This window comes from Lissotriton helveticus, chromosome 5_1, assembly GCF_964261635.1.
Source record: "Lissotriton helveticus chromosome 5_1, aLisHel1.1, whole genome shotgun sequence".
Lineage (NCBI taxonomy): Eukaryota > Metazoa > Chordata > Amphibia > Caudata > Salamandridae > Lissotriton > Lissotriton helveticus.
In genome coordinates, this window is record NC_136065.1 from 1219455608 (window position 1) to 1219482743 (window position 27136).

The window sequence follows — 27136 nt, forward strand, 5'->3', positions numbered from 1 at the left end:
CATGGGATCGGCAAGATATTTTAACTTTTAGACAAACCCTGCCCGATTTAAGAAAGAACCCTACAGCATTCTATACCGAATTAGGCACAGCCTTGGGCTCAACCATAATGACTCTAGCGGACATGGACTTGTTTTTCGGGTTGTGTCTGCCGGCTGATGTGTGGAAGCAAATCCGGAGAGCCGACCACACAGATCTGTTCGGACACACCTGGACAAAACTCGATGAACTAGATAGGCAGCGAGAGCCCGGAAAGAAACCTGTAAAAGACATATTGGAACTCCCCGACAAAATAGTGCAGAAGCTAAAAACATTGATCCCAGAAAAGAAGGTAGACTGGTCGATAGTCACAGCCTGCCGCCAGAAACCTCAGGAGGACGTATCAGAATACTTCTCACGATTTGAAACAGTGTTCTCCGACTACAGTGGCCAAGACATGACCACTGCAACCGGACAACACCTATTCGTGCAGAACTACGTAAAGGGGCTATCGCAAGAGGTCTCCCAAAAGTTACAGACTAGCGAAAGTAGTTGGGGAGCCTCTAAACCTGCAGCTATCCTTCAGATGGCTCAGTATTACGAACACCAAAAGAACGAGAACGAAAGGGCAACTGAGAAAAAGAAAAAGGACCTAAAGGAACGAGTAATGATTGCACAACTACAGGGAGTGACCACAGGGAGGGAACGGTATAGGGGAAACTACCAGTCAAATGCCCCTAGGAATTCGACCCCTAGAGACCGCAACCCCACCCCTGGCGCTCCACGAACCGACCTTGATGAGAACCAATGTGCATTTTGTAAAGAATTTGGACATTGGAAGTCTCAATGCCTAGCCCTTCGGGAACTGATTAAAAATAAAGAGACAAGGGACATGGCAAATGGCCCCAAAACTGGAGGGCAGGGACGAGGACAGACCCACGACACCACCCATGACCGATCTGGTAGACCAAACACATTTGACCGCCCCCGACAGAATCAGTGCCAACAGTCCGATGGCTACAATGATCACGACTCTGCATAGGACTGCCAGGGGCAAGGGAGGGATCCAGTCGAGCTCTGTGTTGACCAGCAAGGTCCTTATGTCACTGCTAAGGTCCTGGGTACAAAGTCTCCATTTTTGGTAGACACTGGAGCGACACGTAGTGTGTTATCAAAACGACTGATTCCAAGGGCACCCTTGTCTGGCTCACACATTACCTCGATAGGTTTCGATGGGACACCCTCCACTAATCCCCTGTCTGTACCCATCTCCTTTGACCTAGGAAACAATCCCACTGACACGACGTTTCTGCTCTCCTCCAACTCCCCTGACGCTATTATGGGTATTGATTTACTGAAACATTTCCGAGCTACTATTAGGTGTTCCCCGGAAGGAGTCCGAGTTGTCCTGTACGACAACCCGAACATGTCCGGACCCTACCCCGCACGACATATGTACACTTTAACAGATGCTGACCTATCCTTGCTCGATTCGCTACCCCTGCACCTATGGGCCAGAAACGACTCGGATGTAGGACGAATGATGATCGATCCTGTACACATAACTGTTCGACCAGATGCAATACTCCCGAAACTCCCACAGTACCGGATATCGCCCGAAGGCGAGAAGGCATTGGTAGCGATTATTCAGTCCTTGGTAAATGCAGGAGTGGTAGAGGAAGTGGTTAGTAATGTCTGCAATAGTCCTATCCTACCCATTGTTAAGAAGCAAGGTGAGGGGGATGAGAAAGCGTACCGCTTCATCATCGACCTGCGAGAAGTCAACAAAGTGGTGGTGCCACAGTGCCCCGTAGTCTCAGACATCGCCACCATTCTGACCCTCATCCCGTCCACTGCCACCACCTTCACCGTTATAGATCTTAAAAATGCATTTTTCTCTATCCCCATCCATCCAGACAGCCGTTATCTCTTCGGCTTCACTTTAAAAAACTGTTCATACCGATTTTGTAGAGCTCCCCAGGGCTACACTGAAAGTCCCAGCATTTACAGCCAGGCCCTAAAAAGGCAGCTGGACGCCGTCCAGCTACCAGATGGAGTGGTGTTGATCCAATATGTCGATGATATCCTTTTGGCGGCCGACACCACTCCACTTGCAATCACAGCCACTATCCAACTCTTGCACTTTCTCGCGGAGAATGGCCACAAAGTCTCCAAAAAGAAACTGCAGTTCTGTCAGTCCCAAGTAACATACCTAGGTCATCTCCTGTCCAAAGAAGGGAGAAAACTTACACCCGACCGAATCCAAACCATCCTAGACACCCCTATTCCAAAAACACAGAAGCAAGTCCGTTCATTAGTAGGCCTTACTTCTTTCTGCCGACAATGGCTTCCAAATTTCAGTCTCATTATAAAACCCCTACTTTCCCTGTTGGCCAAAGATGTTCCGTTCCCACTCCCGTGGACCCCCGAATGCCAAGCATCCTTTAAGGAGTTGCGAGATTCCCTTTGCTCGGCACCCGTTCTAGGAACACCAGATTACTCCAAGCCCTTCTCCCTCTACACTCACGAAAGGGAGGGATGCGCATTGTCCGTTCTAACCCAGCCCATCGGCGCCAAACAGCGCCCTTGTGCCTACTTCTCTGCCACTCTTGATCCAGTCGCCAGAGCTCTACCTGCCTGCCTTCGAGCAGTAGCCGCTGCTGCTGTCTCTATCCGACAGAGTGAGGGAATTGTACTTTCGAACTCTCTCACAGTATTAGTACCCCATACAGTTGACACGCTTTTGCACCAGACAAAGACTCAACACCTGACTAGTGCACGACTGACAGGATACGAATTGACTTTGCTTGCGCCCCACATCACTCTGAAGAGATGCACGACATTGAATCCTGCTACACTGTTACCCTTGCCCGAAAATGACCCCGATGTGCCCCCTATACACGACTGCGTGACTCTCACAGACGAGCAGACTAGGAGTAGAATTGACCTCCGAGACGTTGCTTTCACAGATCCTGACGGAGAACTATGGGTAGATGGCTCTTGCATCAAACTCCCAGACGGCACCACTTCTGCTGCCTATGCGGTAACGACTGCTCGAACAGTAGTTGAAACTGCTTGCATCACACAACGATCCGCACAGGCAGCAGAACTAATTGCCCTCACACGAGCATGTATCATAGCAGCAGGAACCACGGCGAACATTTACACGGACAGCCAGTACGCCTTCGGGGTAGTTCATCATTTTGGGATCCTGTGGAGGGAAAGGGGATTCCTGACGTCCCATGGTACACCCATCCTTCACGGAGATTTAGTCTCCGCCCTGATTGAAGCAGTCCTTCTCCCCACACGATTTGCAGTGATCAAATGTCAGGCACACAAGAAGGTGACAGATTTAGTTGGACAGGGAAACGCACTAGCCGACATCACTGCCCGAACCACAGCTGAGAATAGGGCTACGACACGCATGTATGTGACCAGGTCACAAGCAGAAAAATGGACCAACGCTAGGGAAACGATCAGGGATATCCAATCGACCAGCACACCACACGAACTGACTGAGTGGGCACGGGTGGGTCTAAGGGACGATGAAGGCTGCTGGCGGACAAAGGACACAAACAAATGGTTGCTGCCTGATGCATACTTGATCCCCATACTGACAATGGCACATTCCCCTGCACACATAGGTTCTGCCCCCATGATTGAACTCATTTCCAAAGTCTGGCACAACGGCAAGATCCCCGACTCAGCCAAATGCCTAGTCCAACAGTGCCTTATCTGCTTACAACACAACCCCGGGAAAGGAACTGTGGTACCCCGGGGAGGGTTTGGGATCCCCGACCACCCCTTTGAGGTCCTCCAGATGGATTACATCCAATTAGAGAGGTGCCAAGGCTTGAAGTACGTATTAGTCATTGTATGTGCCTTCAGCAAATGGGTGGAAGCCTATCCGACCCGTGATAACACTGCCATGACTACTGCCAAAGTACTACTGAAGGAGTTTTTCCCTCGCGACGGCCTTTGTCGAATTTTATGGAGCGACAATGGCCCCCACTTCATAGTTGAAGTTATCCAACTTATCCTGAAGGGGTTGGGGGTCAAACAAAGGTTCCATGCGGTCTTCCACCCCCAATCCGCTGGCCTGGTTGAACGACACAACGCTACACTGAAACTGAAACTGTCAAAAATAGTGGCCACCACAGGGCTTAAGTGGCCAGATGCCCTTCCACTGGCATTACTATCGATGCGCTCCACCCCCACTAAGCACCACTTGACCCCCTACGAAGTTGTGTTTGGACGGCCTATGAACCTCTGGACTGCCCCCAAACCGACCTCCATTCACGACGTCCCCGACGTCCTGCTGTCAGATTATTTGTACAAGTTAACTAAGACATTGTCTGTCATTCATCAACAGGTGCAGCAGGCCATCCCCGATACTTCCAGGGGTCCCGGTCACGATATCCAACCGGGTGACTATATCCTGATCCGGAACTTTCAACGAGCGAAGAGTCTGGAACCCCGGTGGACGGGCCCCTGGCAAGTACTGATCACCACTCGGACGGCTCTTCGAGTGGAGGGGAAGAAGCACTGGCTGCACGCCCATCGCTGCAAAAAGATTTCCTCGACCCTGGCCACGACAGACAACGTCAGCACCCAGGAAGAGCTCCTGAACAAAGACCGACCATCATTGAACTGCTATCCTGATACCGAGGCACTTGAACTTGCAAAACACTCTGATCCCACTGTGCCATCTTGAGAAGGGTATTTCCTGCGTCGAAAGGAGGGAGCTTCGGCTAAGTAGGCCACTGACTAAGTTAAAAATCTCAGAACGGTGACCCAAAGCAACCAAGGGTTACCTGGAGAGAAGCTAAACTAAGTCTGTGGTTCTGCCCACTACCGAGCACCTTGAGAATGAAGATGATGGAAGGGCCAGATAAGAAGATGATGGAAGCGCCAGATAAGAAGACGTCGGAAGCAACAGGAAATACCCACTACAGGAACCCAAAGACTGACAATTTGCACGAATCAAAGACAATCTCCTTCTTCATTGTCTTCCTCTTTTGCCTCCTCCTCATGACTTCCTTCTGGATCCTGGAGGAAAACACACCCGCTCGCCAAATGTTGCCAACCACTGTCCAGCCAACCACCGTGAAAGAGCACCACCTGATCACCCTTTCACCTCAGCTTCGAGAAAGGCGTAGGGAATTCTGGAACAATTCCTTTGTACAACTGTTGCACCAGCACAACCTTGCTGCAAATGCCACGAACTGCTGGATCTGTGGGTTGCTCCCACATGCTACCGGACACTCCATCCCCTTCATCCCTTCTCCTTTCTCAGTTCACGGCTCCTGCCTCGCCTGGTTGATCCTCATGCAGGAAAGCCACAAGGACAACGCCACTTCTGGTCAGACAGTGTCACACTTCTACTATGGGTTCTGGCTGAACAAAACAGGAAAACCCTTTTGTCCTGCAATTTCAGGTTCAACCTTCCTTACGAACATTCCTGCCAAAGAAAGGGCCGAAATGCAGGTGCTCCACAATCCAGCCAGATCCACCTTCTCCCACCTGCGGAAACAAACGGCTGCCACCCTGACTGCGGCCCTGTCTGTCATCAATGTCACAGGACTCTTATGCCTCGAAGGACAAGGAACGCAGCTGGTGGGTCACAGTTCTTGCCGCATCACCAAAACATTGGCCTCAGCTGACCCCCCCCTCCTTTGTTGCTTCCCCGAATATGTACTTTGTTTGTGGCACCAAAGCCTACACGTGGCTCCCAAAAGGCTGGAAGGGTACGTGCTACATCGCCTTCATTCTTCCTCCCACGTATGTGGCTCCAGCCAACCACCACCGGCAAAAGCGCGCTGGAGATGTTGAACAAGCCGACTCCACCGGAGCACAGTTCCTGGATGCAGCAAAGGGACTTGTTCCTCTGTGGGGACCAATGGCCAATAGCCGCGCAATCCGACACCTAACTCAGGCATTAGAAACAACCATTAATATCACCGCTGGCATCCTCGCCAACAACACGGCTGAACTTCAGGCAGTCCGCCTGGTGGCTCTTCAAAACCGTCTTGTTCTAGATGTGGTTCTGGCTGACCGTGGAGGTGCATGCCGTATCATCGGCTCCAGCTGTTGCACCTACGTGCCAGATAACTCACCTTCGGTCTACAAAGCAATCGAACACCTCCACAGACTGTCCTCGGAGGTTCACCAGGAACAGGAAGGATGGTCGCTTGGAGGCTGGTTCTGGGACACTTTAAAGAACTGGGGATGGAGACTGTTCACGTTTTTGCTAATACCAATCATTATACTATGTGGGTGTTGTTTAGGTATTCAATGTTTACCATCTTTATGTGCACTCATTTCCAACTGTATGTGCCCGAAGACTTTGAACTTTAGACCTGAGCACATGAGTCCCCTATACGAGGTAGAGGTGCGTGGTCTCATGGGGATCGATCCGAACTGACAAGCTGGCGAGACATGTTAAAGGGAGGACTGTGGAATTTTAGTTCGTGTATTGAACATCATCTACGCCATCTTACAGACCCACGTACGAGCATACACGACAGCCATTTTAGGTACCATGGTCTCCCTGTTCACGATCGCCCGTCAGCACACTTCCCTGACCATGCAAGCCTTCCCCCGCGCACCCTGGCTGCCCCCGCACTCGCATGCACAAGTCATGAACCCTCCCCTCCCATGACTCTGTCCCAGGGAATCGCACCCCGCGCCTGACCAACACCTCCTTTCCGTCCATGAATACCCCTCCTTTGATGACCCCTTCCTCTGAGCCTGAACGTCAGCACTGACTGCTGGTCATCCTTTAGCCCGAGGATACAGTTTATTGCCCATTACTGCATGCGCTCGCCTCTCCTGAAAGAGGCCACTATTGATCATGACATCCCCACCCCCGGAGATTCGATCAGGCGCACACATTCCAAAGAGATCGGCAGAACACTCGGCTGCGTGATAGCCCCCTCCCAATCATATGAGGGGAAAGGGTCTCTACTGTTGTCATGTGTTGGAATGGGCTGGAACTGGGGGGTGTCGGGGATATCGTTCTGATGTCATTCTCATGCTCTACAATGTCCCTGTTGTAATAAAGGACGTTCACATGTCTTAAACCAGTGTATAAAAGACCAGGTCTCAGAGAGGTTGAGAGAGCACCTCGAGACGATACCTTGTTGTCCGATCTGACGTGTTCTACTCCGACGGAATAAAACTTGTTTCCTGTCTTCCAGTCTCCAGCGCCTGCCTCTTTATTGAATAACTTCGTATGGTATTAGAGGCGTTTTCACGCCGGGCACATTTAACTTAGGAAGCAACTACTGAAATCGCCTGACCATTGTAAATTGATCTTTATCAGTTACAGTGAGTCCTACTACACCAGCAATGCCATCAACTGTAAATACTTTGCTATCACATGTAGTTCTGGATGATGCACTATGGGCAGAAGTAAGTAAAAGAATGGCCATCATATTGGATCCTATCCTAACCAAGCTGACATAGATCAAACAGCGACTAGCCCGATTAGAGACACAGAATCCACCTGTCCCATTCCTTACGGAGTCCTTAAGCGCTCCTTCCGCATTTGCACCCACAAAGAAGTCTTAGTTTACTTCTGCAAGGATAGGGGTCTGTCCGCTCCACTGACCCCGATCATTCCCTCTATCTCTGTCACCTGGGCCCCAGGGTGTTTCCAACAGCCACCGCCCACTCTAATACACACCTGGAGGCTCCAATTCCCCAAAGAACGGGTAAAAGGGATGCATTATACCGGTACCAACAGTTTGAGGGAAAACCAGAGCGGTCTTTCAGACAGCAGGAACACGAGATATCTGCGTTGCAGTCGCAGGCAATTACTCGCAACAAGTCTTCCATCTTCCACCAGCAGCCTCGCCCTTGGTACTGGTTTTGGCGAATGTTCCTCCTCTTCTGAAAAACCAGACGAATCTACGTCACAGTTAATGGACAAATGTCTCCACTGGCTCTCGTATAACCTTAAGGACTCAGGAATGAGGAGCTATCAGCTGTCCAATAAAATTATCATGGCTAGGAGAGTAGGTTGGGTGGGCAGCTCAATTAAATCTATTAGTGGAGATTACATGGTGATAAATGTCAATAATACCTATGTGGGACACTCTCTCTTAAGCAATCTCCATAGATTCTCTCCTAGGAGTTCACAGATTATCCTTTTACCACTGGAGCATTTTTATAAACAGGGTGCAATGACAGGTACAGATTACATGGCGAGGAGAATGCCATGTCAATCCTTGCCGAGGTATATGAAGGACCCCAATACTAATCTGGGGATAAGGTTGCACAACAGATTTACAGCTCTCTCAAATTTGTAATCCTGCGATTGACTACCATCATATACTGTTTCACCTGCAGGGAGAGCAGTTATATCAGTTAGCCCAGTGCCTGGATTGAAGGAGACCCCCTTAATCCCCGTACCCTTGAGTGCAGCCGATAAAACCGGAATAGTCTAGCATCTTGGAATGTGGCAGGAATAGCCTCAAAGATAGGCAATGTCCATTGTCATAATCTCTGGTAATCGTTGGAGATTATTTCTCTTCAAGAAGCATGGGCCAAGGACCCAGTTTTCTTCCCAGGGTTTTGCATTTCCCATTCACCTGCAGTACCTTCAGCGTCAGGAAGAGCGAAGGGGGGATTAATAACTTTAACCTCCAATACTATACCTCTACAAGTAAGGCAGGTTGGCTCTCCAAATAGCCAATTCCAGCTTCTCCAACTTGAGCACAGAAAGGAAGAAACTTGGCTCTTAATTAATTATTATAACAACGAATTTGGGAGAAACATGAAGTCAGTGGCAGAAAAACTGGCTAGTGAACTAGGTAAAATTACTGTACACATAAAGAAGGTCCCTGTAAACATCATTTGGGTGGGGGATTTCAACATTCATCTCTGTAAGCACAATGAGGGTATGGTGTGTGGCCTGGATGACCCTCAGGGTAACCCCCTTCCACATTTTTCGCATACCAAATATGGTGATACCCTCAACAGACTCCTACATACGTGGAATCTGGGAATAATTAATGACCTAAAAGTAGGCCAGGTAGGAAAAACATTCAGGTGGGGTAATCAAGAGTCAACAATTGATTTTTATCTTACTTTCCTCCACGTTAACTGGGAAAGAGGCCCACACAGATAACCTATTTACCTGTTATAGTGATCATGATATCCTACTTATCTTGTGCAAGGCGAAAGAACATCAACAGGTAGTGGATAACATAACGCTTACTAGAAACATGGCTATCTATTAACATAGGCACAGGCTCAGAAGCTGAATGTGCTTCCTGAAATATTAGCTTGGGTAAGGGAAGAAATCATACACTGCCTGGATGAGGGGTTTTCCACTCCGGTATTAGTCACCCAGTTTAGAGCCCTTCTAATGAAATTAAAAGTGGCTCTTACTTGCTCGAATCCGTCAAACACTATGCCAGCTTGCTAATGGTTTGATTCATTATGCTCCACAGCTAAAAAAAGCCCTTGTTAATGCTTTAAAAGTCCACCCCAGAGATCCAGAGTGTCTTGATATGATCGCTACGTAGCGATTTTAAGCATGCGAGAAGAAGAAGAGAGAAGGATCTTAGGGAGAAGGCCTAGGACGACCTTGAACAAGCGGCTATCTCAGGCAGTAGCAGGTATTTCTGGAACGTTATAAATGCTCCCTACTTTAAAGACTCTTAAGGACCAGTCCCTGAACACACATGTAGATGAGGACGCATGAGTGGGACACTTTGAAAACATCTTCGGTTCCAGTACCTCCCTACCACCTCTGACTGCCGAGCCAGACTCCTTACCCCAAGGCAAGATGAGATTCTCATTATGTGAAGTTAGAAGTGGACTGCAGGCTTGTGCCCCAGGTCCTGATGGGGTGCTGATCGATCTTTTCCATGATAATTATGATATGGTGGTTCCCCTACTAACAAACATTTTTAACATCATAGTGGTAGAGGGCCTTACACCATCCTGGAATCAGAGTGTAATAGTTCCCATATACAAACAAGCATTGGAAATGCAAAAGTTCTCGCATTAGAAAAGTTGGAGCTATTGGTTTTGTAAATGACAATTTTTTTTAATGTGTTGGTCTTGAAAATATCCAAATTAATAGCTTTGTCATTTACAATGCCAATACTTTAAACTTTTTCAAATGGGACACCTATAGCATTTGTAATGCAACATGTTTTGTATGTACGTGACTTAGATGTATTCATCTAAAAAATACAAATGGCTTTTAATTTTTTTAAATAATTAATACTGAAATAAAAGTTCTTGTAATTTATAATAGCAATAGCTTAAACTATTGTAAATAACTTTTGTGCATACAATATGTGCCAGTCACACAGGTGCCCTTACATCTCTATGCCCTCTCTATGCAAAGGCCTAGGTGTCCTATGAAAAATACTGTGTTAGTGCGTGTGTTAGACACACAACTGGACATCTGCGCCGAGGATTTGTATGCAGATATTAGAAAAAAATGATATAACCTCTGCTTCTCTCAAACCCAATGCGCACAATGTTGTAGGGGGTGGATGTTTTCTCGCATTGTTTTTTTTCTGAGCTCTCTATATATTATTCCCCAAATGTGTGGACAAATAAATAAATGGTATTTCTCTCGGAAAGCACAACATCCCACAATTGATAACGGAATAATGCATGCTCCTCAAAACAGGGGCATTCTGTTACATCAATGATTGCAAGCAATGACTGCAAGCAAGCTCTTGGCATTGCTGTGGGAAGGGGCGAAAGGGGGAGGAGAAACGAGAGACACGGCCTGGTGCTGAGTGATGCTGAGTGGTGCTGTGGTGGTGCTGAGTGATAATGTGGTGGTGCTGAGTGATGCTGTGGTGGCGCTGAGTGATGCTGTGGTGAGGCTGAGTGATGCTGTGGTGGCGCTGAGTGATGCTGTGGTGGCGCTGAGTGATGCTGTGGTGGCGCTGAGTGATGCTGTGGTGGCGCTGAGTGATGCTGTGGTGGCGCTGAGTGATGTTGTGGTGGCGCTGAGTGATGCTGTGGTGGCGCTGAGTGATACTGGGGTGGCGCTGAGTGATGCTGGGGTGGCGCTGAGTGATGTGATGCAGAGGGCAGAAAGGCACAACTAGAGTTGGTGCTATTGGCATTGTAAATGACAATGAATTTTATTCATTTGTTTTGAAAACCTGCAAGCGGTGCATAAACACGCACTTTGTGCGTATAGTCCTTGCTTACGAGAAGCAAGGCTGGCAGTAGCTGCACCTCTTTTATTGCTAGCCTTGCTTCTCGTAAGCAAGTACTAAGTGCGTTTTTATGCACCGCTTGCAGGTTTTCAAAACACATGAATAAAAGGCATTGCCATTTACAATGCCAATAGCGCAAACTGAAATACGAGACCTATTGCATTGTTTTAAATGCTTTCTTTTTAGTGATCTGCCCCAATTATAAGTGCCGTCATTTTTAGGGACTAGAACTTATTTTTCAAACATCAGACTTTTGCAACTGAACCTTTTACGTATAAGACATACGTGTTTGATAAAATCATTTTAGACTGTTAAGGTTTTATAACAGGGCTGTTTATTCTTTTATCTAAATTAATTAGATTAACCACCAGTCTAGCCTTGTGTGTTCTTCTTTTAAGTGGACAAAAAGCTTCATGTTAGTTTGAAATGAAGTAGTCAAATAAATGTATAATTGGTAGCAAAAATTTGAAAAGTTAAAATGGAGCTACAGTTTCCAGGGCTACCCCCTAGGTGGGGTTTTCTGCTCTCCGTGAGTGACTTGTGAGATATTTGTAGCCTGCACCATGTGTGTGTCATTGTGTAAGAATTTTCCTGCAGGCTGCCTGCAAATTAGCATTAATTCCTTCTGGCCTGTGAGCTCGTTAAGTGCGTCAGTGCGCCCAGTAATTCCAGGGTGGCATACTACATCATTGATGTTTAACCTGAAAAAAAGGCTAACATTCAGAAACTGAAACGGTTTCACTAATTATTACATCACACATAAAAACGAATGTGGAGAAAGTTACTGCATGTTCCTTTGAAAATGAAACTAACAGAATTACCTTAAAATGTCCACTTTTATTATTTCGGTACAAAAGGGGGTGGTGATGGACGGAGCATCTGAACCAATCAAACACTCACACCCAGTCAAAAGATCTGGGTTTGATCCATCACCGTTCTTTAGCCCACTCTGCCACCCCAGTTCAGACATGGCTATATGCAAATCAGTCTGACCCTGTGCCTCATGGGAACAGTCCAGCCCGAACTGCCAAGCCATGCCTTCCCTGGACCGGAAACAAGCTTCCGAGGACCGGTTTCTGGCATTCCAGCCGTCTTCTGCCCGGCTTGCTTGAATCCAGTGGCAAAGTGAGCAAGTGACTCACGTCTGAGCATACCCTGCCACACTTATGGCGGCCAAATGCGGTACAAAAGGGGGTAGTGATGGACGGAGCATCTGAACCCATAAAACACTCACACCCAGTCAAAAGATCTGGGTTTGATCCATCACCGTTCTTTAGCCCACTCTGCCACCCCAGTGCAGACATGGCTATATGCAAATCAGTCTGACCCTGTGCCTCATTGGAACAGTCCAGCCCGAACTGCCAAGCCATGCCTTCCCTGGACCGGAAACAAGCTTCCGAGGACCGGTTTCTGGCATTCCAGCCGTCTTCAGCCCGGCTTGCTTGAATCCAGTGGCAAAGTGAGCAAGGGACTCACGTCTGAGCATACCCTGCCACACTTATGGCGGCCAAATGCGGTACAAAAGGGGGTGGTGATGGACGGAGCATCTGAACCAATCAAACACTCACACCCAGTCAAAAGATCTGGGTTTGATCCATCACCGTTCTTTAGTCCACTCTGCCACCCCAGTTCAGACATGGCTATATGCAAATCAGTCTGACCCTGTGCCTCATGGGAACAGTCCAGCCCGAACTGCCAAGCCATGCCTTCCCTGGACCGGAAACAAGCTTCCGAGGACCGGTTTCTGGCATTCCAGCCGTCTTCAGCCCGGCTTGCTTGAATCCAGTGGCAAAGTGAGCAAGGGACTCACGTCTGAGCATACCCTGCCACACTTATGGCGGCCAAAACTGACTGGGTGTGAGTGCTTGATTGGTTCAGATGCTCTGTCCATCGCCACCCCCTTTTGTACCACTTTTGGCCACCATAAGTGTGGCAGGGTATGCTCAGACGTGAGTCCCTTGCTCACTTTGCCACTGGATTCAAGCAAGCCGGGCTGAAGACGGCTGTAATGCCAGAAACCGGTCCTCGGAAACTTGTTTCCAGTCCAGGTAAGGCATGGCTTGGCAGTTCGGGCTGGACTGTTCCCATGAGGCACAGGGTCAGACTGATTTGCATATAGCCATGTCTGAACTGGGGTGGCAGAGTGGGCTAAAGAACGGTGATGGATTAAACCCAGATCTTTTGACTGGGTGTGAGTGCTTGATTGGTTCAGATGCTCCGTCCATCGCCACCCCCTTTTGTACCACTTTTGGCCGCCATAAGTGTGGCAGGGTATGCTCAGACGTGAGTCCCTTGCTCACTTTGCCACTGGATTCAAGCAAGCCGGGCTGAAGACGGCTGTAATGCCAGAAACCGGTCCTCGGAAGCTTGTTTCCGGTCCAGGGAAGGCATGGCTTGGCAGTTCGGGCTGGGCTGTTCCCATGAGGCACAGGGTCAGACTGATTTGCATATAGCCATGTCTGAACTGGGGTGGCAGAGTGGGCTAAAGAACGGTGATGGATTAAACCCAGATCTTTTGACTGGGTGTGAGTGCTTGATTGGTCAGATGCTCCGTCCATCGCCACCCCCTTTTGTACCACTTTTGGCCGCCATAAGTGTGGCAGGGTATGCTCAGACGTGAGTCCCTTGCTCACTTTGCCACTGGATTCAAGCAAGCCGGGCTGAAGACGGCTGGAATGCCAGAAACCGGTCCTCGGAAGCTTGTTTCCGGTCCAGGGAAGACATGGCTTGGCAGTTCGGGCTGGACTGTTCCAATGTGGCACAGGGTCAGACTGATTTGCATATAGCCATGTCTGAACTGGGGTGGCAGAGTGGGCTAAAGAACGGTGATGGATTAAACCCAGATCTTTTGACTGGGTGTGAGTGTTTGATTGATTCAGATGCTCCGTCCATCACCACCCCCTTTTGTACCACTTTTATTATTTAGCAGCAGCCAAGTCTGGGAGCCACTAAACCACCGCCCCCATGCCCTGTTGCTGCAGCCTGACATGTTGAATGGTACAGTACGGCAGGGAAAATATGCAGTGCCAAGAAGTGACGGCCAAAGCTTCCAGCTTCTGCAAAGTCGTGTGTGCTTCGCTGCTGGACTGGACACCGCTGGCCTTATCTTAATCTGCCCTGCGACTGCCCATAACAGTGAGCGATCTGCTAAATATAAAGCGCGGCGCCCGAATATATACAAGTTTTGTGTGCACCATTAAATAAATGTTTTTAAAAGTGGACGCCGTGCAGAATATCCATGGCGCTCGAAAACATACATTCCTATACCCGCACCGTACACACCTGCTGTGATTAAAATCTGTGACGTGTGCGTTATTTTGATATAGGTGTCAGTGGGAGTAGAGACTAGAGAGGCCTTCGTTGGGTGGGTGGGGGGAGGGAGCATGAACATTTGTGTGAGAATGGAAGGGCAGTTCTATAGATTATGCGTGGGTACAACTTGGTAATGCACCCTATTGCCTCTTAAGCTGCGTCACCCTCAGAGGCAGGAGGCGGTAAACGGGAAGAGATTTAATTGCACCCACGAACCACCGCAGTTTCTTGTAACCCGGCCAGACGAGGCCATTAAGAGAATGTTCTTCCTGTAAAAGGAGGTCATTGTTGGGGGGGAGGAGCATTTTTAGGTGGCAGCAATTTTTTTTAAAAAGCGCTTCGCACAGTACGTGTGTAGCTGGCAGTGGCCATGTTAAAACAAGTCCTTCCGACAGCCTGAAGTAAAGAAAAGAAAACCTGCAAAAACACGGATGTACCCTGGAATTTGGGAGACTCTGGATTTCAAACATACAGCATTTTTTTTTTTTTTTGTAAATGCAATGAAAAGTGGTGTTTCTCCCTCCCAGTGGAATGCGGCACGAGACGGACTGTGTATCCAGACGAAGCCGGAAGCCAGGACAGAGACAGCTAGGGAGAGCAGAATTAACATATCCCAGGACGCCCTTTTTATGTAAAACAGGGGCAGACGCAGCTACGTTTGTTCTGCTCTTAAATTAGATCATGAGCTCAACCAAAACAGGAAACACTGACAGTGCTAAATATGTACTTGGGAGGTCTTCTGGCGCAGTGCAACTTTGTGAAGCCCCTAGGGTGGTGCTTACTCCCCATGCTTCCTCTCCCCTTGAACGGAAAATAAGAGCGGCCAAAAAATGCACTCACTTAGGGAATTATGACATAGCATACCTAAAGCAAGTGTTTTGAACGAAAGAAAAGCGTGTCCGTACGCAATGATATGTTAAGTAGTGAAATCGAGATCCGATGTATACAAATACACTCACGTGCAAAATTAATCACAGAGGCTTCCTTTCCAGTCGGGTGGGGGGCGGGGGTGCAGGGGAGCGAGGGAACGAGGGGCGAGCGCTGGGAGAGGGGCTGGGCAAGCATGCCAGCATTCACGAGCAGATGGGAAGAGGGAGGTAGTCAACAACGACAACGGGAAAGGGGCGGCAGCAGGCAATTAACAACACGGACAGCATGAGGAAGGGAAGGAGGGACCAAAGGCAAAATGGACAACAGGCGAATAAAACAAGTTAAAAGAGGGTGAAATAAAAACAATTCGGGCGGCACAACAGGGGCAGAAAAAAAAACGCGGCCGCGAAATGAAAGTAAAAACGGCGGCCGCGAAATTAAAGCCTTTGATGCAGCAAGGGGCAGAGCGGATCCCTTTGAAGAGCTGCTGGAGGCACCAAGCTGGGGAACAGATGGCTGGCTTTGATGTGCACTCACTTTTTATGTCAATGCGCTTGCGCATTGAGCTTGCTTTTCACGGGCACTGCATAGAATCGCCCGGTGGTTAAGCTGTGGATAAGCCCCTTTATTCTTGCAAGCTCAATGCGCAAGCGCATTGACAGGCGAGACCTAAAAAGGAGATGGGGAAGCCCGAAGAACCACCGTCCCATTTCCCCTCTGCAAGTTCTATTTTACTGAAAGAAAAGCATTATATTTTCTAATTCAAAGGTCCCATAATTTCAAACAATGTAGGGTGGTTTTGTATTTTTGAAAGGCACTCCCCAACCCTTTTCTTTGCTTTTCTTTGCTTTTCTTTAGCATCTTTTCTGTGGGCTTATTTCAGAAAAAGGAAGAGCTGTGGTCTGTTGTCCTAAATTGCGGCAATCATGATTATAACTGGACACATTTATGTGATACAGGCCTAAGAGCTATGTACAGACCATTAGGATTTTAAGTGCTCTTTTTTTAAACAGTTTTATAATTTTACTTTATAATGATCATGGCCCATCTGATGAAATTGTATTCAAGCCTTTTAAGATCATGAATGTTTTATACAGTTGTATAATATTGTTTAATAGATCAAATTGTGCTTTTATGACCTGTTAAAAAAAAAATCGAATAAAGATTTATGAATGAGTTAGTGCTTCCTCAAATTGCGAGAAGTTGTAAAGCGATAAAAATATGAGGTGCTGACCCCCAAACTAAACTTTCCAACTTAGAGTAATGCTGTCTCTATGGGTATTGCACCCAAAGCAGCGTTTAGGGAAATTCAATTAGTCTCACGGATGCCTCACCTCTGTTCATATGCTCACATGTCTGCTCTGACCTGGGAACAGAATATTTGAATGACTGTTCCAGGAAAATGTCCTTCGTGCAAAACTTCAACTAATGAGTCCGCATCTGTCCTCTCGCGTTCCGTCTTACTTGCACCTTAAAGAAAGGACTCATTAAGGTGGCTGTCAAAGGAAACTGCCGTACGTACTAAACTTAAATTAATGGCTGGCATATTTCCTCTCGCGTCCCTCTTACTTGCGCAGTAAAAAAATTATACCTCAAAGGAAAATCCTACGTGCTGAAAGGCACTTACCATATCTCTGTAGCAGCGTGTCACGATTCCAAAAAGATCCCCGCATGGCCTGCACCAACTCTGTGAATACCTACACTCCGAGTAGTTTACATCCCCGGAAGTGGGCATGTCACAGCCAGCGTCTGGTATCTCGCCTATTCTTTCCACGAAGGGCATCTCACAATGCATGAAATGTACGATATTTAAACTAAATATGTTGGGAGCTCCAGATAAAAATAAACATAGGTACTTCCCCCATAACAAATGCCTACAGATGAGGGGCGCTTGAACTCCCTGGCTAAATATCCCTGTCCTCATGGCTTTAAAAGACTATTGCTTCTCATATCATATTTTGTATAGCAAATTGGGTCAGTGAAAATAATGTGTTAAATAAATGCCAATATGTATTTCGAAGTGGCATAGGGAGGATCGATCAGTGCCTCAACTTAAACCTAATTAACGGGAAATACACTGTGGCCAAAGCAGTCTGTACTGTGTCTAAGCTTTATGGATTTGACAATGGCCTTTGACTGTGTTAATCAGGCTGCGTTGTGGCAATCCCTTTTTAATCTGCAAATGAATCCATCCCTAGTTTACCTATTGGTCTCCTTGCATACGGATACTGAGGCTTGAGTCAGATTTGAGAACAAAGAAAACGTCACTGATGAATTTAGTATTGGTCGGGGGTTTACCAGTGGTGCTTTTTAGCTCTACTTCTTTTTATCTTGTACATTAACGATCTTAGTAGGGAGCTTAGTATGTGTACTTCAGATGCCCCAATGGTGAATTGTGCCCCCCTTTCAGCAATATTGTATGTGGCTGATGAAGTGTTAATCACTGCACCCCTAAAGCCTTACGTCATCGTGTGCACTCCTTTCTGAAATTTATGACCAGGCTGGATTTATTAACTAATTTTATAATGACCTGCAGCCCAAAGCACATGAGACCCTTAACTATTACTGTGGGCACTAGCTCCTTTTCTTCCCTGGGGATCACTTTCAGCTTGTCTGGGACAGGGTCTGCGAACCTCGCACAAAGAAGGACCAAGTTCTCCAGGTCTGTTGGCTTCTGCTGAGTCTTCTGTCACCCAAGGGAGAGATTATGGGTATTTGCAGTAAAGAGAATTCTGATTCAGAGTGACAGGTGGTGCACTCCAACCTCATGAACCTCCACCTCCATGTCAAGATTGAATGGGGTCATCTGAGCTCCTTCAAGCTGTCTCGGGAGGTGGTTGATGAGATGCTGTCAGCTCATTGCCCTTCCTCCAAGTTGGTCTATTCTGGAAGGTGAACCAACTTCAAAGTCTGTTCTGGGGAGTGGAATGTGAACCCCTCGAAGGCACACCTGTTAGAGGTTCTTCCTTTCGCTCGTTCGTTGGCCCAGCAGAGCAGTGCAGTGGGTACCATTGAGGGATTTGTTGCCACCTTCTTGGTATTTCTCTGCTTTCCAGGCTAGCCATCCCTTTTCTAATCACCAATCATGATCGTGTTTTTGAAGGGTTCCCGGTGATGCCCTTTGTAATGCCCGAAAAGGATTTAAATCTAGTTTTGACTTTTCTCATGGGTGCTCCTTTTGTGAGCCCCTTCACAGTTGCCAGTTGCACCTGTTGATGTTCCAGACAATTTTTCCACTGACTGTTACTTCTGTGAGGTGTGTCAATGAGTTGTGAGCACAACGCATTCGCCTGCCTTTAACATATTTCTTCCCAGACAAGTTAGTCTCATAACTAAAGTTTCTTTCCTACCAACGGTGGTGACCCCTTTTCATGTTTTACCCTGCTCTTCTTCCCCAACGAGGAAGAGAGATTACATTGGCTGGACCCCAGAAGGCCAGTCATTTATTACACTGACCATAACAAAGAGATCAGGTGTGACAACTAGCGCTTCATGGAATATGCAGCTAGCAAGAAAGGCAAAGCAGGAAACAGCGAGGGAGCACACCACTACCCTCTCAGCCGGATCGCCCCTTTGCATTCTGGTACATGCAGTTCGTATGATTCAGGACAAAGTTCGTAAGTACTTCACCAAAGTTGGTGCAAGTAGGTACTTCGTATAAGGTATCTCTAGACACGAGACACGACTCGTGTTTCTGGATAATATCCTTCATCAGTAGAGATCAGTTTGGGGTGGCTTTGAAGGCTGCCAAACAACACTAACAGGCTACGTTGCCTCTCGGGCGCACAGGTGCATCACCAATAGCTCGTCCGCTACGGAGGCTCACGGGAGCCCTTTAACAGGAAACAGTGAGGGAGCACACCACTACCCTCTCAGCCGGATTGCCCCTTTGCATTCTGGTACATGCAGTTCCTATGATTCAGGACAAAGTTCGTAAGTATTTCACCAAAGTTGGTGCAAGTAGGTACTTGGTATAAGGTATCTCTAGACACTAGAAACGACTCGTGTTTCTGGATAATATCCTTCATCAGTAGAGATCAGTTTGGGGTGGCATTGAAGGCTGCCAAACAACACTAACAGGCTTCGTTGCCTCTCGGGCGCGCAGGTGCATCACCAATAGCTCGTCCGCTACGGAGGCTCACGGGAGCCCTTTAACAGGAAACAGCAAGGGAGCACACCACTACCCTCTCAGCCGGATCGCCCCTTTTCATTCTGGTACATGCAGTTCGTATGATTCAGGACAAAGTTCGTAAGTATTTCACCAAAGTTGGTGCAAGTGTGTACTTGGTATAAGGTATCTCTAGACACGAGAAACGACTCGTGTTTCTGGATAATATCCTTCATCAGTAGAGATCAGTTTGGGGTGGCTTTGAAGGCTGCCAAACAACACTAACAGGCTTCGTTGCCTCTCGGGTGCGCAGGTGCTTCACCAATAGCTCATCAGCTACGGAGGCTCACTGGAGCCCTTTATCAGGAAACAGCGAGGGAGCACAGCACTACCCTCTCAGCCGGTCGCCCCTTTGCATTCTGGTACATGCAGTTCGTATGATCCAGGACAAAGTTCCTAAGTATTTCACCAAAGTTGGTGCAAGTAGGTACTTGCTATAAGGTATCTCTAGACATGAGACACGACTCGTGTTTCTGGATAATATCCTTCATCAGTAGAGATCAGTTTGGGGTGGCTTTGAAGGCTGCCAAACAACACTAACTGGCTTCTTTGCCTCTCGGGCGTGCAGGTGCATCACCAATAGCTCGTCGGCTACGGAGGCTCACGGGAGCCATTTAACAGGAAACAGCGAGGGAGCACACCACTACCCTCTCAGCGGGATCGCCCCTTTGCATTCTGGTACATGCAGTTCGTATGATTCAGGACAAAGTTCGTAAGTATTTCACCAAAGTTGGTGCAAGTAGGTACTTGGTATAAGGTATCTCTAGACACGAGACGCGACTCATGTTTCTGGATAATATCCTTCATCAGTAGAGATCAGTTTTGGGTGGCTTTGAAGGCTGCCAAACAACACTAACAGGCTTCGTTGCCCCTCTGGCGTGCAGGTGCATCACCAATAGCTCGTCAGCTACGGAGGCTCACGGGAGCCCTTTAACAGGAAACAGCGAGGGAGCACACCACTACCCTCTCAGCCGGATCGCCCCTTTGCATTCTGGTACATGCAGTTCGTATGATTCAGGACAAAGTTCATAAGTATTTCACCAAAGTTGGTGCAAGTAGGTAATTGGATTAAGGTATCTCTAGACACGAGACACAACTCGTGTTTCTGGATAATATCCTTCATCAGTAGAGATCAGTTTGGGATGGCTTTGAAGGCTGCCAAACAACACTAACAGGCTTCGTTGCAGTCCAGAAAAATAAATGTTCTCACTGTATAATACTATGTATAAAGATATGCTATGCCCTTGCCAAGAAGGACCTACTATGGGAAATTTTTGCTCAAGCCACAAAAGCAAAGTCTTCTTTCTCGGCACTCTCCATGGATATTCCCGCTGCTGAGGTTTGTCGCACGTTGTTCCGCTAAATATTAGTGCTTAGTGTGGGTGATGAGGAGGGATGGCCATTGTGCATGGGTTTAGCTCCAGGATTCAAACTAACCCACTGCTCAGGAGGGGCTACTGCCTTGGAATCTATTTAACACTTGGGGAATTTGCAGGTAGAAGTATCCATTGGAAGAAAAAGTTACTTACCTTTAACAATGTTCCTGGTGGGTACTCTGTCTGCCTTGAGACTCCATACTAATACTGCACACTTCCCTGTTTTGAAGGATGGCCTTAGGCTGCATTAAAAGGTTCTGGTTTAGATTACTGCATTGCACTTCCTCACATTAGTTGTCTTTTCACCTCTGTGCCTTTAACGTCGGGGAAATATTAGGCAGGGAACTGGCGTTGGTGCACTATGTCTTTCCTGGGATGTCACTGTGGCCCTCTTCAGATATCCAAATTGTATTTCCAATCTGAGTGATAGACCTAAGGAAAAGTTTCTAGATCCAGTTTGGCACTTGGGTATATTCAGCAGTTGAGGAATCTGCAAGTAGAGTATCCACAAGAAAAATCGTTATTGAAAGTAAGTAACTCGTTCTTTTAGTGAATAATATAACAGCAGATTCCTTACTGCCCACCCATTTCCCTTTTCTCTGTAGAGCACTTTCAAATGCAATATGTAATAAGGTTTCCATTTAACTGTTGCAAAAGAAACAATTGTCCAAACTGGAATGGCATGGGGAGCAAAAAAACAATGGATTTAGGCCCAGATCTCCGTACTGGGGCGAATGTACGTCATTGTTCTGCATTCTGTCCATCAATTATTCTTTTTGCATTTGTCACCCCGAGTGGGACGGGTATGCTCAGACGTGAGTCTCATGCTCTCCATGCCACTGGAGTCAAGCTATCTTGATTGATGAGGGCTGAAAGCCCGAAACCGGTCTTAGGATGCTTGTTTCCAGTCCAGGGAGGACCAGGCCTGGCAGTTCGGGCTGGACTGTTCCCATTGGGCGCAGGGTCAAGACTGATTTGCATATGGCTGGGTCCAAACTGGAATGGCATGGTGAGCAAAAAAACTATGGATTTTGGCCCAGATCTCTGTACTGGGGTGAATGTACGACATTGTTCTGCATTCTGTCCATCAATTGTTCTTTTTGTCTTTTTCCATTTACCTGTTACACATCATCAGTCAAAATCTAGTTCGCATATAAGGGTGTGAAAATAAATAGAAGACAAGAGTCTTCAGCATACTGCAATGGCTGCTGTATGTTTCTCTGTGTCCTCATATCAAGAGGCGAGACAGCGTAACCTGCTAGCACACCAGAGCCTTCTTGCGAGGGTTTCCGGATCCAAACTGGCACTTGTGGTACTTAGAAAGTGAGGAGTCTGCAGTTTGATATAATATTCATAACCATGAGCGTTACAGAAGGTTTGTAACTGATTCATTATTGCACTTCTTTGACATATATGTTGATTTCATCTCACTTTTTGTCCAAATACTTCTACATTGGTTCAGAGGGTCACCATTCCCGTTTTAGTTTGGTCAACCACAAAGATGTTTCAAGGAAATGTCAGAGAATTTCTACTAAAACCTCTGTTCATTCACATTTGAGTCCATGGTTGGATATGACTTCAGATTGTCTTTGACTAGGTGGTGTTTGTCTGTAAGTGTTGTTCAGTATTTGAAGCTGACTTTTTTTCGATGATTTGATGTGAAAATCTAGAGAGCTGATTTAGTGAGGAATGGAGAATGGTTATAGCCAGCAGTAAAAGCAGAAAGAATGTTATAGAGAGTTTCAAGTTGGTGTATTGCTTGTCCTTGCAACTATGCCTTTGAGCCAAAAAACAACACAAGGTGTGCAAGAGGGGACTTATGAGAGGCTGTCTTTCTTCTGGCTCTTCACTTACTAGGCTGTACAGTGGACAGTTCAACATGTTAAAGCCTATTTTAAGTTGGTAAATGTCAATATATAGCGGCATACTTCACACATAGAAAAGTTGATCTTTCCTAAAGGATGTAAGATCAATGATAGGTCTGTGCGAATTATTTATTTCACACTCTGAGTTGCCCATATTTGCAAGTGAATAAGAATTATTAAGGCCTCCCACACATTTTGATCCGGATTTGTTTGGGGCGGGCAGTAGGCATTACAATGTAGTATTAGGCCTGTCAACTGAATCTTTTCATCTGAAGTTATCTAAGAACAGAAGTCTGTAGCAAGCCTACGAGCAGACTGTGGGGTGCTGAGGGCTGTCGGAGTGCCAATGTGTCAGGCACATTTTTCAGAGCAATGTTGTACAAAGGTCCTGTGAGTTAGTGGTATTTTTTCCAAGCCCACCCTTCCCTGCTTTTTGCTTGAAGCTGAACAAAACTTATAATATCCCTGTGTCTCATTAGTCCAAACCACCAGCATGAGGCCGGCAGGTTTGCTGTGATTAGTTTGGGCACAAGCTATATAGAACATCAAAACCATGTGAAAGCCTTGGCACTAAGGGGACTCACCCCAAATGTATATTATATTCATTAGCCAACAACTGGATCACCAAGGAGGGTGCGTAAGTTAGAAGGGAGATCAAAAGTGTGCCTCAGTGGACAGTTTCCTGCTAAGAAGTGGGCTTTGTCTGGACTCTGTAGCCAAGCAGGATGTGGATCTGAAGAGTGTGCCCAGGACATTACCACTTCAATAGAACTCAGCATCCTGTGTTGTGATCATACCTGCTGTAGATGTCTGTTCTCAATGAGAATAGTGGAAAAGACTCCCTGCCAAATGCTTCAAAGCAAACCAATGTAGGACTGTATTTACAGGTTAGTAACTTTGTTCAATGCAGTGTGCAAGCTATTACAGTAGCATTACATAATTTGGTAAAGGTACTGAGTATTGTGGCCAAACACTGCACCGGAAATGTCCTAGACAACAGCTTTCTAATGAGTAGTAAAAGCCTACTTGATCCCATATTCCCCATCAGTAACCAAAGCAGGAAGACCGCACAGCAGAGTGCTCAACTTTTTCTGGTACTGTGACCAGGGAAAGTTCTATCATAAGTACACATCCCAGAGTAATCTAACTAAACTTCTCCTTCATGTTATCCCCCCTTGATGGAGAAAATGTCGATCTGCTCAGTGACCACAATATGGTTCACCTTGTTTTTTTTTGAGAACTAAACTTGTGATCTTGTGTGCTTCCAAAGATTGAGTTGAGTTTGCGTAGCGTATCTCTCGGCCATTGGTGACTTGACAGGGGTTAATTTATGCAGCATCCCTAGCATTTTTCTATATATAGGTGACTCGAATTGTATGGGAGTTTCAAAATCGGCAAGACACTCGAGAAATACGACAACAATTTATAAAAATAGACTGTAAATGTATGTATTTTTAGAAACCACTAGGAAAAAGATACACAGGAGGGTTATAGATATATAGAATTTACAAGGTATAGCAAGTCAAGGCATTTCACTCATGCGCAAACCAGCATTGGCAAATTGAACGAATTTGACACTTAGAAATTTTTTCACTAAAAGGTAGGGCTAGTTTTAATACAGTAACCTAGAGGCACTTTAGGCAACCAACTCCAGTAGTGAGCCATTCGGGGAGACCAGCAAGGTCCTCAGAAACAGTTACCTCTGCAGGTGACAGTCTTCAGTCAGTTCCCAGCACTTTTATGAGTTGCAGTGGTTTCCTATGAAAATGCTTCTGATGCAAAGGATGAAGGATGCTGTGGATGCGATGCGGTCAACGAGGGTCATCCTGCAGCTTCTCCTCGGTCCACGAAGAGTGTGTGTTGGTCCTGGTAACAGGATCAACGTTCCTCAAAGTCCTCTCAATGCTGGTATAAGTCCAGTTACAGTCACAACCAACTCCTTCCCTGGGCGATACTGTGGGAATGTGGCCTTCGCGGAACGGTGTGGAATTGGCTTAAATCCTTTCTGGCCGGCCGCCGACAAACGATCTGGGCGCCTCCTTTTTCCGCTGATATGGCTCCGCTAGAGGTGGGAGTCCCTCAGGGCTCCATTCTTAGCCCTATGCTGTTTAACATCTTTATGGCCCCTCTGGCGGTAGTCGCGGAATCATTTGGCGCCCAGATCGTGTCATACGCTGATGACACCCAGCTCCTGTTCACATGCGATAGGGGCGGGTCATTCAATGGCATACAGATCAGGGACTGCCTTGGTGCGGTGTTTGAGTGGTTCAGATGTCATGGCCTAAAATGTAACTCAGATAAGTCTGAGCTCCTTTTTTTCGGCTGCGCCCCGGAACCTAATTGGAAATCTTGGTGGCCACAAGACATGTTTCCCCCTGACAAGGTGTCTCTCAAGGCCAAGAATTTGGGAGTGATAGTAGACTGTGAACTATCTTTTGGGCCTCACACCTCGTCTCTTTCAGGGAAATGCTTTGGCATTCTACGGATGTTGAGGAAATTTCTTCCTCTTCTATCACTTAACCACAGGAAAACAGTTGTTCAGGCATTGGTCGGTTCACGTCTGGACTCCGCAAACGCTCTTTTTCTGGGGCTACCGAAATATCTTATGACCCGCCTGCAAGTAGTCCAGAATTCGGCAGCCCGTACCATCTTTGGACTCCCGAGGAGAGCTGGTGCCTCTGTTTTACTGAACACCTTACACTGGCTACCTATCTCCAAGCGAATTCTTTTCAAATGCCTGACTGTGGCCTTCAAGGCCTTACATGGTATTGGCCCCAAGTATATTGGGAAGCGTCTTTCCCGGTATACACCGAGCAGGACCCTGAGGTCATCGGGTCTGTCCATGATGACAGTCCCTGCAATTCGACGGGCAAGATTGGGAGGCCGGTCTTTCCTCCATTTAACACCTAAGGCTTGGAACGATTTACCACTGTCCCTGAGACAGGCTCCCTGTCTTCTTGCTTTTAGAAAGGACCTGCAAACTTGGCTCTTCACGAAATAGATCTCTGCTTTTTTTTCTCTGCTTTTCTCTGTTGTGCTGGCTGCTTTTATGCTGATATTCTTCGCCAAAGCGCCGGGATGCTCCTCGGAGTTGCCGTGCGCTATAGAAGAAATAAATTAACATAACATAACATAACTGTAGCTTCTAGGCGACCAAACTTCACTCTGAGGACTCTCCTGGGTTCAGCAAACTCTGTTGCAACTTTGAGTGTTGCCTTCTCAACAGTCTGTAAACAGGAGGTCTGCCACTTGACCTTTGTCTCTTTACTTTTGCTAGGCTCTAGAGATGACTCCTCCTTGAGCAGGACATAGCAGACACAGTCCCTCTACTTTGCTAGCAACCAGGTTCAGGAGGTACAGTCGATGCCTGTGCAGCACCTCTCTGCCGATTCCACGGTGCAGCAGGGCAGTCCTTCTTCCAGTCTAGTTGAGTTCTAGATACCAGATGTGCCCTATTTATGCTCAGAAAGTGCCCTCAGAGTAGACTGTCAGTAGCCACTAGTCTTCCTGCAGTCTGCATTGGCAGACTGGAAACCCTGTTTTACCTTGTTGTACTTGTGGTCGTACAATAGTGCTGCAGTCCACGAGACGCACCTCCACTTACAGGTCCTAGGTACCTCTGGTACCATATGCTCGGGACTTACAATTAGGTTGGATTCTGCCAATTTGGGACAAGTCTACAAAATATACACAATTTTAAGGGTCAGAGCACATGCGCTGAGTCCTGTTTAGCAGGGCTCAGTGCATTTCAAAGCCATTACACCAGTACCTAGCTGTCAACATTGGGTCAAAAAGGAGAGGGGTGAAACTACAAAAAGCCAGTATCCTTACAATCACCATCAATTGTGAATGTAATTCAAGGCTCAGCTGATACCCAAATAGGATGACTTGCAAACCAGCACACAAATGTTTGGTACAGAGGCCAGTTGCAGTGAGGCCACTAAAGAGAGAGAGACAAGTTAAAAAGTCCAGGTAAAATACAAAGACACACTTAACGCAAGGGCGTACAAGTATGCTGAGGGGCTATATGAGGGTTGCTGTGGTGTAAGAACAGCCATAAAAACACAGGTAGCTTGTGACACCAGGAGCCAGGCCCAGCTCAGTGATTCTTTAACAGACAACAGGAATACAGGAGAGTGGGCTTTTTTTTATTGTGTGCCAGTGTACTGGGTAGCACAGAAGTAGGGGTAGGATGATTTTTTTCAGGTAGTCACTAAGGCAACAGACCTTAGAAGACCACAGATATTAAAACAACATCAGCTTGACAATGCACCCACAAAAGGAACCAGTTTTGCCTGGGTACATTAGAGAAAAGTTAAACGTAGAGGAAAGCTCAGCTGTCTATTAGACACGCCACATCCCTGTCA

The 27136-nt window shown here is 47.0% G+C and overlaps 1 protein-coding gene across 2 annotated transcripts in view; it reads left to right on the plus strand.

Moving 5' to 3' along the window:
• Positions 1-27136, plus strand: part of WDR11 (WD repeat domain 11) — a 677364-nt gene that overhangs the window by 135357 nt on the left and 514871 nt on the right. The gene's annotated exons all lie outside the window — the stretch shown is intronic.